The 16225-nt window shown below is 34.8% G+C and overlaps 1 protein-coding gene across 3 annotated transcripts in view; it reads left to right on the top strand.

Moving 5' to 3' along the window:
* LOC108358890 (uncharacterized) overlaps positions 1 to 16225 on the top strand; it is a 117880-nt gene that overhangs the window by 43577 nt on the left and 58078 nt on the right. The window contains exon 1 of one of the 3 annotated variants that reach the window (XR_001846845.1): positions 8970 to 9166. The exons of the other annotated variants lie outside the window; for them this stretch is intronic. The gene's annotated coding sequence lies outside the window, so the exon portion shown is untranslated. Of the gene's footprint in view, positions 1 to 8969; positions 9167 to 16225 lie in introns of those variants that run through there. 3 annotated transcript variants of the gene reach the window in all.

Raw genomic sequence — 16225 nt, 5'->3', positions numbered from 1 at the left:
GTTTTATTTGAAAAATAAACTATTGTACACTTAACATTTAAAACTTCAAAATTTAAACAGCGTTCATACCATCACCCTGTGGTACATTTGTCAAACTCTATGTCATTGAGTGCGATCCTACTCAGTACTCGGTTCAAAAGTATCGATACCAAAATTACTTGGTATCGGACAAAAAGTATCGAGTATGTACTTGTATTTACTAGTATCGTTTTGTCCCTAACAAGAAATACAGAATGTTTGGCGTCCCGTATAAAATAAATTAATTTCCTGGACGGATGGTCACCAGGAATGAAAAAGTAGGTACAATTGTACCTTTTTCCGACGTTTGATGACTTAAAGGTACATTAGGTACAGTCACTAGATTTTAGGTACAATCATCTTTTGATCAGATGCATTTTTAGTTTTTTTTTTCCTTTACCGTGGTAATATATTTACTTATAGGCACGGGAAAAGCTTCGGTTTCATTTTGAAGAATAAACAATTATTAAGAAAAGTGGTCAATAGGAAGAAATTAAAAAAGTTATATTATGTATTATCTTAAACATTTTACATTGCATTTAGAGCAGCTACTACGAAAAATTAACCCTTTACTTAGCTATCCTCAAATTCGTAGTTTTTCTATTAATTCAATGGCATTTGCGGTCAAATGATCGNTTTCATACAAAGTCAGTATGTTCGACAATTTGTTGATAGGTAAGAAATTGAGCAGTACGTTGCACTTGCATTTTATTATACTAAATTTTAATGAGCTACAAAACTGCAACCAAATTTTTTTCTAAAGGTTCTGATTAAAAAGTTCGATACTTTGGTGCAGATTTGCACAAAGTCGGAAATTTAGATTTATATGGTTTTTGCTAGGAAAAGAGCTTGACTTTAAAAAAAGTACCTATAATGGAAGTATTGTTGTTCACTATCTCATTTCATCCCTTACTTATTTGTTGGTTTTGTGTTTGATTCAATTGCCTGTCCTCTTACTTATGCATGTGCTATGTCTCCTTGTCCGCTGTCTCTCCAACTTCCTATCTTCTTCGATCCATCCACACATATTACAAATGCATGTGCGTGCATCTGTACACGATACACACACTTGTACGTACATCCATGCACATTTTTTACTCTGTTTTCGATGGCTTAATGAAGACGTTCTTCACATAATAAAGCGAATAGTATTGGCATTACAACTACAATAACTACAATAACAAATACGTATCGACGAAAACCGGTATGATTTAGCCGGCAGGTAAATAATGGCTTCTAAAAATTTACTGAGACAGCGTGCGCTAGAGAACACATTTAAGAATTCCAATTATATCTTAACCTCTACTACATGTATATGTATGTATATCCAGGCATACAAACATGCTTATATACATACATACCCAGTGGGTAAATGTTATGTGTGGTAATCGAAATACTAATCAGTAAAGCAGTCGTTTTCACATTCGAAAATGAATGTTTTCAATCGGTGATGTCCTAAAAAAAGTTGGGCATTCAGTAAACGAGGAATATATGCGATTTATTATGAATTTTTTGCGAGTTTTGGTTACATTAGAATGCTGATTACATATTAAACAGTAATAGAATCTAGAACTTGTAAAAAATACATTATACATTAATGCATTACAACTCTTTTCACTGGGTATGTACATATGTATGTATATTTCAGTATAAGAATGAGAAAATTGTCGGACATACATATTACATAAATGTATCAGTATCTATACAGATATCTACATCCATATGTACATATGTACATATGTATACACGTGGATGCGTATCATGCAAACAATGCGACTTATCCGGGATGACAATGTGCGCAGTCGCTAAGGAACATGCGACTAATATTGGCTGTCAGACATCCGGGTTTCCCAGGATGGTCCTGGTGTCCTGGTCCACGCTTAAATTGTGCTGGTCTTTAATGAAGGTTAATGCAAACACTCGTTTCATTTTGGGCGCATTTTTTCAGTGAAAAATAGTTTCACTTAAGATAGAATACCAGAATTATCTTTTGGTTATGCATATACAAAATGGCAAAAATGATCATGAAGCGCATTATAGGATATGTGGAAATTTGGCAACGGTGGTAAGGCATTTTTTTAAGTTCCGTGACAGTCAAGGGAAACTTGTTCTTTCATGATTAAAAAGATTTCAAAACTTCAGCGTTTCATACAACACATCATGATAAATCATTCATCTTTATGGATTGTGCAACAAACCTACATTGCTTATAATATCAAAAATTACTTCTAAATAATGCAACGCCAAAGCCAAAGCAACTGTGCTTATAAGGAATATGTATATTGGCACCATATTCACTTGTGTCTTCGGTTTTTATTTCGATGATAAGTGTCCTGGTCGATGGGTTCAGGCTTATTGCAGCCCTATACTAATACCACTTTTTATCTCTTTATGTGGAACGTGCTAATCGCTTTTGTTCGGGCATGTCCTATGACGGGACTAATAGTTCCTCTTTATATCGAAACGAGTATCAAAAAAGACTAAAGACTGGTTTTCACTATGTCATATTTTGGGGAGTGTCTGTTTACACGCGCCACGGTAACTTTTACAGTGGATCCACGGTAAAAATTCCGCCGAAGAAAGTCCGGCAACACAGAAAGGAGAATTCTGAGTAGTAAGGGTTATAATCCCTAAGCGCGACCGAAGGCCGCCTACGCAGAAAGAAGTTCTGTCCCACTCCTCCGACAACACAGAAAGGAGAATTGTGAGTAGTAAGGGTTTTAATCCCTAAGCGCGACCGAAGGCCGCCTACGCAGAAAGAAGTTCTGTCCCACTTCTCCGGCAACACAGAAAAGAGAATTCTGAGTAGTAAGGGTTATAATCCCTAAGCGCGGCCGAAGGCTGCCTACGCATAAAAAAGTTCTGCCCCACTTCTCCGGCAACACATAATCCACGTAATTTTACCGTGGATCTACGGTAAAACTTACCGTGGCGCGTGTGTGCCACTGCCCATATTTTGACGCCAAAATTTGGCGACATATTTCGACACAACTTAATCTCCTTTATCCATAGCTTGACTGATGATATTATGGGCCAAAAACAGACATATAGCCGATTTAGCAGGCATGTACACGACTAAAGACCTATCCGGATCCAAATCAATCGATAAACTGCTTTTTAATCCCATTTGACAATGTGTTTTCACTTATTTTACGACAAATGCCATTGAATTTGACATAGTGAAAAGCAGCCTTGAGGTATGCGGAATGAAATTTGGACTATTTCTAGGCAGTTTTTAAACAATTATGGTAAACACAGGAGCCAAACTAAGTATACCAAAATCTACTGTGCAATCTTGACAAGCATTCCACCAAAAATAGTCTCGTTGTATATTATAATCTATCTTCCNCTCGGTCAAGCTGTTTATAGAACTTTTCTTTCTGTTTGCAACTCAAACCGACCGCCGTGCTTATTCATACCAAAGTAGATCTCGCGGAACCCCGGTGACTTTTCTACGGAACCCTTGGGTTCCGCGGAACACACTTTAAGAAGCTCTGGTCTATTGATATAGGCCCAGTTAAAAAAAAACCTAATCATGTTTAAAGTAAATTCATCTTTTGTTTTCATTTTTTAAATAAAATTTATAAAAAAAACTACAAATAAATGATATAACTTTTTTTAGGTACAATCTGTGTTCCATTTTTCATCCCTGATGGTCACCNACACAGAAAAGAGAATTCTGAGTAGTAAGGGTTATAATCCCTAAGCGCGGCCGAAGGCTGCCTACGCATAAAAAAGTTCTGCCCCACTTCTCCGGCAACACATAATCCACGTAATTTTACCGTGGATCTACGGTAAAACTTACCGTGGCGCGTGTGTGCCACTGCCCATATTTTGACGCCAAAATTTGGCGACATATTTCGACACAACTTAATCTCCTTTATCCATAGCTTGACTGATGATATTATGGGCCAAAAACAGACATATAGCCGATTTAGCAGGCATGTACACGACTAAAGACCTATCCGGATCCAAATCAATCGATAAACTGCTTTTTAATCCCATTTGACAATGTGTTTTCACTTATTTTACGACAAATGCCATTGAATTTGACATAGTGAAAAGCAGCCTTGAGGTATGCGGAATGAAATTTGGACTATTTCTAGGCAGTTTTTAAACAATTATGGTAAACACAGGAGCCAAACTAAGTATACCAAAATCTACTGTGCAATCTTGACAAGCATTCCACCAAAAATAGTCTCGTTGTATATTATAATCTATCTTCCATACTATAATAAAACTGGAGATTGTTTTTCTGTTTGAACTCACTAATCTCCGGAACTACTGAATGGATTTTCATGGGGCTTTAACTGGTATCTAGACAGTGACCTCGGACGTAACATAGGCTATATTTTATCAAAACTGGAATGTGGACAAAAAAGATATACCAATTTCTGAAAACAAAATTTACTTTGCACCAAATTCTTTTGAATACAATTTTGCTTTTCAACGGCATCACCATATGCCAGTGTTTATTTTTCGTTATTGATATTTTTTTTGAAGTATTGAAATTTTAAAGTAAAAAGAATATGCATGCGCAAAACGAAAAAAAAAAAACTCAATAAGTGCTTTGCCTATGAGCGAGAGATATGTACATATAAATGAAATATACATTTGGAGTCATAAATGAGTCTTTAAGGAGTCTCATTTCGGAGCCTTTACGCTCATAATGAGCTCATTTAAGAGCCCGAAATTAGTGTGTTTCCTTCTTCCGAAGGTCGACTTATATGAGCTTAAATTCATACATCAAATGAGCCTCCAAATGAGTCATATTGGACTCTTATTGGCTTCATAAACAGCTCATTTTGGACTCTTTTTAAAGCAAATTTTGTCCTCATATATGAATCGTTTCAGAGTTTTTTTGAGGCTCTTAAATGAGTCCTATAGTCCTCATAAATAACTTTATTTGGACTCTTATTTTACCTTATTTTTTATCCTTTGAGCCATATTGGCCTTATTTTTCAACTCTTATTGAACTTCAAATACTATACACATGTATGTATACATACCTCAGTTCATATAAACATTCCAACATACATTTAATAGCAGAAGCTGCAGCTAAAATATTTTTTGTTTTCTAAATATTTTCAATTTCTGTATAAACAAGTTTAGATATAAATTTCGAATCTTTATTGTTTTTATATAACCACAAAGTGCTGGCTCCTAACTTCGATCATTTATAACTCCTAAAATATTCATATAAGAGTCAGACATTTTTTGTTTTTGAAGCTCATATTTCTTAACCACCTAGGACTCCTTTCAGACTCATATATTCGGAACGCTCAGAATATGTTTGTCAGAATATGTTTTATAAACCAATAATAATAATAATAATAATCTATCTATCCTATAATAAAACTTAAATTGTTTGTGTGTTTGAACTCACTACTCTCCGGAATTACTGAAGGGATTTTCATGGGGCTTTAACTGGTGTATAGAGAGTGACCTGGGACGTAACCTAGGTTATAAAAAAAAATGAGATCTGACAAGAGGGAGTGGCACCTCCAATTGGCGAGACATTTTTAATCATCTATAACTTCGAAACCGTAAGTTACATGACTTTGAAATTTGGTGTGTTCACATACAATATCTATTGTATATGCTTATAGTAAAGTACATATACTTTTGTGAAAGGGGCTTGGCACATCCTATAGGAGTGAAATTTTTAATCAGCCATACCTTCGAAATCATATGTCACATGAATTTGTAATTCTCCTCTGAATCGTAAAATATACTTTTGCAAAAAATTGTGTCGACAGATGGCGCTGTAGTCGAGATATTTCGAGAACCCGTCTTTATCGTATGAACTGGCTTAACGGGTATTAACTTTATGATAAGAAGTGTTTCTCCAATATAAATGGACCCAAAACATAGATGGCGCTGAAATCACGATATTTAGATGCTCTTCTACAAATTTACATTTAAGATGACTTAATAAAGCCCCATTCTGTTAGTAAGCATACAGAGAAGCGCAAAATTGATTAGGCTCCACAGATATCGTAGGCACATCAACGGGTCATGGGTATATCAAGAAGAAGTGTGCTGAATTAGAGAGAACACTGTAGGTATATCAATGACCCCGTTTGAACGGGAAAACGATTTCATACTGTGGAACAGCAGGACTATAGGAGAAGATTACGCACTCTCGGCAAACCTTGAAATACTTGCAGATATCTCACAGGTGGAAATAAAATCGCATCAAAAGATATTAGTACTTAACCCAAATGTTATCTCAGCGCAATTATTCTTGGCTTATGAGTAAGCAAGGTTATGCTCTTCAGTCCTTTCCACCTAAACTAATAATTTTTATATTACGAACCGTTTTTGCATACCAACACTATTTTAGTATTGGTTAACGAAAAAGTTCTTATAAGGCGTCGCGAAGCAAGCCAGGCATTTGCTAGTGCTGAAATAATTTTCTTGAAAGCGAACGAACTCTGAAAATTTGCTTGTAAATTTTGTACACCGAAACTCAATGTCACGAAAAGTAATTAGTCATGGAGAATTATCGTTGGGGCTATCGACAGTATCGATGGTTTAATTTTGCCGCTACTATCGAATTTTTTAAACACTATCGATAGTTGTATCTATGTTGTTTTCATTGTTAGAATTGGACTATAAAAGATGCACATGCCTACATATGTATGTATGTATGTTATGAACTCCTTTGTTTGTAAACATTGTCTTCGTGGTTTTTGTTATAAAATGTGATATTGAAATATTTGTTTTACGGGCCTGTGCCGATCGGTAACTTTTTTCTCCGTGGTGAGACGGGGTGGAAAAATGTGCTATGGTGTGCAAGTAAATTGAATTTTGCTGTGTTAAATGCAAAATAAATTTTGACAGTTGAAAGCTCTATTTGTTTCTGAAATTGTTAAAAATTATATTTATTTTACAACTTGCCAGTAACGTACGTTTTTTTGTGCTTTTTCAGCTTCCATTTTCTTGTTCACTCTTTATTACCACCTAGCAATATTTTGTGTATACATGTTTATAAGCTGTAAAAATGTTACCTAGCCCCATGAGCTAGGTAAAATTCTGACGTTCGTATTCACCACGAGAAATGTCAAATTTTTACTTTGAGCCGTCAAAATTTCCTCTTTCCAATCAATTGGCACAGGCCCTACAAAAGTTATTCTTGTGTATACAAATAATCTTTATGGCTATTTAGTTACGAAATGGATCATTTAAGAATACGATTTCTTCCTGGCTGTTGTTATCTTACATATATAGTAAGAGAAGGAGCGAAGAAATTTACAGGCGATGGGATCTGTCATATCACCGGCCAAATTTTTCTTGGACCATAAAAAATGGAATCAAATTTGCTTATATACAAAATGTTATGCCCAGTTTCACCAATAAATTTTAAATTTGTCAGGCCATTATAATTTAAAATTACAACATTTTCTAAGAGATTGTGCTATTTTAAATTTTAAGTTTGATACATTTTAAAATGATTGGTGAAACCGGGCAGTAGTGTTATATCTCAACATATGTAAGAAACTTTTCGAAAACATCGATAGTATCGAATATTTTGTACTATCACTATCGAAACAATCGAATGTATACACTACCGATAGTTTTCCAACACTAAAAGTAATGTGCTTTTTCATGTTTTCTTTGTGAGACTTAAAAAAACTTTATTTAAAAAGGAAATTTCGGCTTTATAGAATAGGAAAACAGTGGAAGGAAAACCCACGAGTGCGAAAAACATTTTTAACATTGCAGCTAAATGAGACCGTAACAAGAATCATAAATTGCTGTATTTCTCTGCAAAACCACAACGTATAATGACAATAAAGTACAAAGTAGGCATAAAAACATTAGAGACTATGCAAGAGCCAGGGATTTAGTGAAATATGTTGAAACCACTTTACCCAAGATCTTTTAAACGTTGAAAAGGAAAGTTAAAAGCGGCTATGAGTGTTTTCCCAGCGTTTTGTTGCGGATTAGGGAAATATTTTTCCTTGGGGATCCATAAAAGGACTCCTTAATATAACTTTGAACTATTTATCGCCTAATTGGCTAAAAAATAATAACTCAAATAGGCACAACAAAGTTCCAAAATAATATTTTTAAAAGAGGCCTCCGCACTATGCCTGAAAACTTAAACAGATCAATCGTTATGGACATGAGTTTTTCTAAAAAGTTTTCTTGGAAAATTCGACAATATCTATGTAAGTGGAAAAACAATATTTGTTGCATCCGAAAGTATAGCTGTTTCGTTTTACTTCATCAGTTCGTATTTCATTCCGCATACGTTAGTCGCTTTTAAAAAATAAAAATTTGTTCCGAATAAATACGATTCAAACCGTGGTTCTCAGGGTGATTAAAGTGATGAAGAAAAATTTTAAAGTTATTAAAATAACATTAAAAATTGGCAAAATATGCATTGAATTAAATGAATTCCTACGTTTATATAGCATCTTAATATTTTTAAGCATTTTGGTCAATGACTCCTACACTTAATATAACTTTTCTTGCTGGTTTTGCCAGAGTATGTTTAACGTTTTTTTATACGTATTGAATATAACCCCGTAACAAATATAAACAGGTGATCTCAGCTGTGAGGCATTTCTGGAAAACATCTGTTTTTTTTATTTATAAGTATACACAATGCTTGCGATTAATTAATGCCTATTTGCACCCGATTGATTCTATTCCCGCAATACTCCCTTTTAAGATTCGTTGCACAATTTTTTGCCGGGTATGAATGCATATGTAGGTATGTCGGTATGTGAGTTGGTATGTATATACGAATAAAATTACGTATTGATAACTCAATTTGCAAGTTGGTCCTCAGAGCAGGGCTGCTGCTATTGAGCCTGATTTCTGGTTCTTGACTCGGTTACACACACATATGTACATATGTATGTATACATAAACACATACTCACGCATATTTGGCTCGCCATGGCCTGCCAGTCTTTTTCAAAAATTATTCCAGTTTGAATGTGGACACCCGCATAATATTGCACAGCGCGAGAGATATCAGGTAGCGCCAAAATCGCCTTATTGAAAACCGGTTTCGGCACGCTTAAGGAGGCCAACAAAATATTTCTGAAAATCGCTGCATTCAGAACAAAATGTAGCAAAATGATCCTATTTTTCTGCAAACTTCTTTTCTTCATTATAAAATGCGCACTGAAGTAAGTCCATAATTAAAAATCGTAATGCAATTTACGCGCCTAATCAAATAAGACTTTTCCTTCGCCAATTGTCAGGTACTCCATATAACACGAATATCTACATACATATGTATGTACATATGTGTGTATGTACACATCGGATTTTGTTATGTCGCATCCCCGAGATTGGTGAATATTCTTCAAAAATGTGTTATCAAAAATTTCAGTAATCGGAGAAACTTTTCGGTTTATCGCGTATAGTTTTTGAAGCATTTAATTTTAAGAACTTCTTAAGTATGTATGTGTTGTATTCTATAAACAATTACGAATAATTTGATACCTTAGCAAGAGGTGTACTTTCAGAATAAACCGACTTTTAAAGATAAAATATTCTGCGATCTTGAGCGTAATTTTTATTCCAAAGATATCTTAATTGAAGGCACATTTGGAAAATACGTCGAAACGATCTAAATATTATTCTGACTACTAGTCCTTATAACTTTGCATATACCTGTAAAATACTTCAAAAAATGTTCTCTAGAAGTGTGTAAAATCCCCGATTTAGTACTTTTAATTACGCTCCTTCTTGTAGTCAGAACATTTCGATCGTGATATCAAATCAAATGTTTTCGACAAAGGTTCTGATAGTTGCTCTTACTTAATTGGAGGCTTCTAAACTCAATGGGGTCCCCAGTTTTTCCGGTTGTCTCCACTTTTGGAGATAGCGGTACTTGAAACTTTGCTTAAATTTGAACTATTTTATAAGAAAACTCCCTCCCTCCAATTAAGCAGGTAAAAATTTAGTATAGGTTCACTTTAACATATAGCACGCGTACAATTTATTAATCAGATTTGAAGTTAGAGTTATAGCGCAAAAACACATATCTGAGTAATCAGTTGTATTGGAGCTATACGTTAAAGTGCACCCATTTCGATAATTTTAAGGAATAATTAAGGTAATATTAAAAAACCAGTATGTGTTTTAGTAAAATAACTTCAAAACTGAGGGAGTTATTTTTAAAATAGTTTAAATTTAATCAAATTTTCAAATACCGTTATCTCGAAAACCAGAGCCAATCTGGCAAAACGGAATGCCATTGAATTTAGAACGTCTCAATTAAATGAGTTCAACTTTCAAAATCTTTGCTCAAAATTTACAACTTGCACAGCGTAATTTGAACCCAGCTTATTCTTTTGTTTTCTATTTCATGTTTATTCCTCGTCTAACTTTTGAAGCACTTGATGAAAATGAATTACAGTTATATTAATCGATTTATTAAGAGAATACGAATAAAATGATATATGTATAAAACATAGGTGTGCTCACAAATTTAAAAATTAAAATATTTTTTCTGGAGGTGTACCTATTTTTTAGATTTGCCCATATATTTCTTGAAAAAGAATAAAAACAGATCATTCGTGTGTTCTTCTATCTCCATTTATTCACTTACTTCCTGTTCTTCGCTCTGAAAAATAAAATCATTGTACATTGATAACACCGGCACACAAAAAGTGGTTTGTGCTTTTAACCAGACCCACCTACCGACATCTATTTCGACCTACTGAATCCGAATCTGAGGTCTGTTTGACTCGTACACCTTCTAAATTTCGAGATAAATGAGAAAATTGTGAAAAAATCCGCAATTTATTTGAAATTCTGAGGATGTACGAGTCAAACGGGCTTCAGATTCGGATTCGACGGGTCGAAATAGATGTCGGTAGGTGGTTCTGGTTAAATTTACATATCACATTTTTTGTGTGCCGGTGTAATTATAATGTTGGTAACGTGCCATAAGGATTACTTAAGATAGAAACAATGAGAAAACGGTAAATGCATGATAAAAGTTTAGTTCGTCTTCATGAAGCATGTGTATGTTCAAAATTCTCTTCTTAAAGCATGTCTCTTACTTCTGGATTAAATGATTTTTGTCTGGCATCTCAAGTTTAGCTTGCCTTGAAGATTTTCGGCTAAAACGTTCACGGTATGCTTTAAAATCTTTATTTCGCGAATCGGTGCCTTTCACTTAGGTCCAATTTCACAGTGCGTAGGTAACTCAGAATCGGCAGTTAACTATAGATTTTTATACTGAAAATCTGTAATTAACTGCCAATTCTGAGTTAACCACGTACTGTGAAATTGGCCCTTAGTTAAGGAAATTCAATACAATTACATAGCATTTTGAATTTTATATTATCTATGTATTTATAATCTTCTAAGTTTTTTTCTAATCAGACTTTTTCGGGTTCATAACATCGGTTTTGTGTCTACCGCATCTATTGCAGTTTAAAGTAACGCAACTTTTGAAATTGGCCAAAGATTGTTGCAGTCCCGATTTTTAATAAATAAATGGGGTCCGTCTGTAATAAAAGTTATCAGTATTGAAATAAAGAATAAATTCAGACGAATTGGTATGTACTATTCCCTTCCATTTAAATGGAAGTTTTAGTAAACACTTCCAAGTGGTACATTTTTTGATAAAATAATGGAGGACCGTGCCTGATAGAAATTAAGAAGTTCACTTGTGCAAATGTTTTAAGCTTGCCAATAAATAAAGCCTTGCGGTTCTAATTAAAAAAAAATATTCAGAAAAAGAATCTTGCGCATTTTTGGGAAAAGACGAATTGAAAAATTCACCATGTAAAAAATTAGTTTACTACTTATAGCGCTCTTACACGATATGTATTTGCATATCGTCGTTTACAGCACAAAACCGGGTATCAAAAAAAAAAGCAAAACCGCGCATGTGAGATTGCATAAATTATTTTCTAGAGAGTAGAAACACTCATATTTCAAAATGGTTCTCTTTTTTATAAAGCAATCGCATTTCTGGCCAGTATTTTTCGGGACGAATGGATAAGGATTGAGCCAAGAGCTTGTGTGAACAAATCCAATTTTTGGCAGCAAATGTCAGTTACGCGGTTTTGCAGAGTGACGATACACGGTTTTGAGTTTGAACGACGATATGTAAATGCTCCTTTTGTGGTCATGGTTGCCACTCGCCAACGCTTTTTTCAACCAAAATCCCTTAAGAAAAGTTACCAAAAGTTACCAAATCTTCACTTCTTCACTAAGAAAAAAATATACTGAATAAAACTGCTATATTTCGCAACAAATGTGTATATACTTACAGCCCGTTTCTGTGACTTAATAAATTCAATATTTTTATAATTTGTCAATTTTTGATTATTTATCAAGAACTCCCAGTTCTAGCACAGAAGTTTAAATCTATTTTCTTGATAAATTATCAAGATTGAAAATGCTATTGACAATTATAATAATTTTTTTTATTAGAAAATATTTTTCTTACAATTAATTGTTGCATGTGCCGTTATTCTCATTTTCGTTGTTGGTGTTTCCGACAGGGTAGGAGTATGATGTAATGTGGAGCGATTTTCCATCATCCCTTGTCAAATTTGGTTTGGAGACAATCCGGTTTCGACGTTGTGCCAATTTCAGTGTCATTTTTCGTTCGGAATGTGCCGATATTCGCGACTCACGGAATAGTGGCACCGGCACACAAAAAAAAGTTGCGGGTGCTTTTAACCGTCCGTTTGACTCGTACAAAATTTCGAGTAAATTGCGAAAATTGAAAATTTTTTTGCTATTTTTTCGCTTTTTCATAATTTAGTGTACGTGTCAAACGGACCTCAGATTTGAATTCAGTGGGTCGAAATACATGTCGGTAGGTGGGTCTAGTAAAAAGCACGCGACATTTTGTTTTTGTTGTGCCGGAATAATCAAAAGCATGTATGGACCTTACCAAAAATTGCCAGATGGCCACTATTAAAATGTGAGATGGTAGAATTCAAAATTTATCGCAAAAATTCGAGAGTTATTTTAGAAGTGCAGCCCTTGCTGCTGCCACTGTAATTGAAATATTTCCAGTATTCGAATATGAGATGACTCTAACTTTATCGAAGTAATTTTGTAGAAGTGTCAATAGTGCTGCCACTGAAACTCGAGGGGCTTTTATAATNACTATTAAAATGTGAGATGGTAGAATTCAAAATTTATCGCAAAAATTCGAGAGTTATTTTAGAAGTGCAGCCCTTGCTGCTGCCACTGTAATTGAAATATTTCCAGTATTCGAATATGAGATGACTCTAACTTTATCGAAGTAATTTTGTAGAAGTGTCAGTAGTGCTGCCACTGAAACTCGAGGGGCTTTTATAATTAGATATTTAGTTGCAAAAGTTACCAAAATGAAATAAAAGTTACCAAGTTACCAAACCGTTTAAAAGTTACCAGTTTTGGTAGAAAGTTACCAATTGTAGGCAACCATGTTTGTGGTGCGGTCTAATTTATGGTACATACGAGTAGATACATAAAAGTAGCATTTACATATGGCTCATTTCACGGTAATCGATACCGAATGAAACGAAAGTAAACTTAAAAGTTTGACTGTATTATTTCTAGTAAGTAAGAGTAAATAAATCTAACTTTCAAGACTGAAAGCCAAAATTTCGAAAGTTATCTCAAAATAAGATATTTTTTTACATTAGGTTGTACCTAGGAATGTTAATCCCGAGATCCCGGTATTTTTAAGTCCCGAAAATCCCGGGATTATTTGCTTAGAATCTCGGAATTTTCGGGATTTGTAAATTACACTGGTGGCAATAATAGAAACGCCTTATGTTGACCAGTTTTGGCTATATATCTTTTGTTTATTTAATACTTAAAATTTTCTTTTATAAATGTGTAGCTCGATATACATATCGTCGTTTAAAGTAAAAAACCGCGTAACTGACATTTACTGCCAACAATTGGATTTGCTCGCACAAGCTCTTGGCTCAATCCTTATTCATTCGTCCTGAAATATACTAACCAACTCTCTCTAACTCTGTAGAGTTTGAACATATTAAATTTTTTTGGTGCGTAAGGGATGGGTAGGTATTGAAAATACCCTTTTATAATTTTACCCTTGTATATCCTTGAAATATTGCAATTTTTATTTTTGAAAAAATTATATGTTAAGACCTAATTTTATTAGCTCAAAAAAATAAAATAGATTAAATGGGCATTTTCGAGTCCTATTCGTCCTTGTGAATCAAAAAAAAAATTGTTTCATTTGGTACCCATATTTTTGTTTTACATTGCACTAAATTTTTAAAATAAATTTTGGAATTAATGATATCTTTGAAATTATAAAGCCTTTGACGTCAGAGAAATGTCCATTTATATGCAGTTAATTATATATAATATGAGGTAGACTTTTATAAAAAAACTAGCAAATGCCTGGCATGCTTCGCGACGCCTGATAAATACTTTTGCGTTGACCAATACAAAAATAGGTTTGAAATGCAAAAAGGGTTTGTAATGTAAAAACTATTGGCTTCGGTTGAAAGGTTAAATCCCGCTGTTCCACAGGAAGAAAGAGTTTTTTTTTAATTCGTCCCACTTCTTCTTGATATACTCATGGCCCGTTGATGTGTCTATGACATCTGTGGCGCCTTAAAAATTTTGCGCTTCTTTGTATTCATGGATGTGGCTTTATTAAGTCATCTTAAAAGTAAATTTTGTAGAGCGGTATCTAAATATCTTGATTCCAGCGCCATCTACTTTTTGGGTACGTTTTTTGCTGAAGCTCTTCTTATCAAAAAATACCCGTTAACCCAGGTAGTACGATAAAGACGGATTCTTTAATATCTCGACTCCAGCGCTATCTTTCGGCGTAACTTTTTGCAAAGGTATATTTTATGATGCAGAGTATCCGGCGTCGTTCGGTGTAAACAAATCAAAATATAAAACAGTTAGAAAGATTTTCAGTTTACCATAAATTAAGGGAGATATAAACTATTTTTCTTATTTAATTTAAGGCCACATTTTGAACAATACTCTAATTTTTGTGCGGTGTATAAGCATAAATACTACTCGGACAGCCCACTCGTATGCATTCGACATATAAGCGCATGTCAAAGCAAAGTCTCAGGGAATAGTGAAGACTTTTAAAGTAAAATGGAAGGCCTGTGGAAATAAATAGGACTCCTTACAGAAACACATCTAACAAAAATAAGAATATTATAAATTCTTGGAAAAAGGGCGTAGCCACGCTCACTTATGATTACATGTGTATATCTTGGTAACCGCTGCACCAATTTGTTCCAAACTTTGCACAGTTGCTGGCCTTGGTACATCATACCAAATGGCCGAACATTTTAAAAATCGGACTATAACCCCGCCCACATCCCATATAACGGTAATTTAGAGAAACACGAAATCTTCGATCAATCAGTAAATATTAAAATTAATTGATTTAAAATTGATGCTTGCAATAATGTCGATGTCATCAAAACTGCATATTTCCGGCACTTTTGAAAAATGACCCATCAAATTTCCAATCTCAAAAATCGATTTTTTTATACCCGAGCGCACTGGTACCCTTGTATATTAATTTTGTTCACATAACGGTTGTTTGTAACAGGCAAAACGAATCGAGATAGATATAGACAAATGTATACATAAATGCTCAGAATGAATAGAGAAGTCGATTAAGCTATGTCTGTCTGTCCGTCCGTCCGTGTACACGATAACTCGAGCAAAAATTGAGATATCTCAACGAAATTTGGTATGTGGGTTGCCATTAATCCAAGGTAGGTTGGTTATAGGGAACTGAAGAAGGAAGCGAGACGTATTTGCCGCAATAAGAAGAGAGAGGCCGAAAGACGTGAGTGCGAAGAGCTTGAGATGCTGGCCGGCAGGAAGAACGCCCGAAAATTCTACCAGAGGGTTAGGCGACTTACGGAAGGTTTCAAGACCGGGGCGAACTCCTGTAAGAACAACAATGGCGACCTAGTGACCGATGTCCAGAGTATACTTAAATTGTGGAGGGAGCACTTTTATGACCTACTGAATGGTAGCAGCGCTGAAAGTAGTGAGGAAGACGAACCCGAGTCCCCAGTCGATGATGATGGAGTAGCTGTCCCACCGCCTGACTATGACGAGGTACGAATAGCGATTACGCGGCTGAAAAACAACAAAGCTGCTGGAGCTGACGGCCTGCCAGCCGAGCTATTCAAGTACGGCGGCGAGGAGCTGATTAGGTGCATGCATCAGCTCGTATGCAGAATATGGTGTGATGA

This window comes from Rhagoletis zephyria, unplaced genomic scaffold, assembly GCF_001687245.7.
Source record: "Rhagoletis zephyria isolate East Lansing unplaced genomic scaffold, Rhagoletis_zephyria_1.1 Rzeph_scaffold_00311, whole genome shotgun sequence".
Lineage (NCBI taxonomy): Eukaryota > Metazoa > Arthropoda > Insecta > Diptera > Tephritidae > Rhagoletis > Rhagoletis zephyria.
Note: the sequence above shows the minus strand (reverse complement) of the source record. Positions and strands in the feature narration are given on the sequence as shown.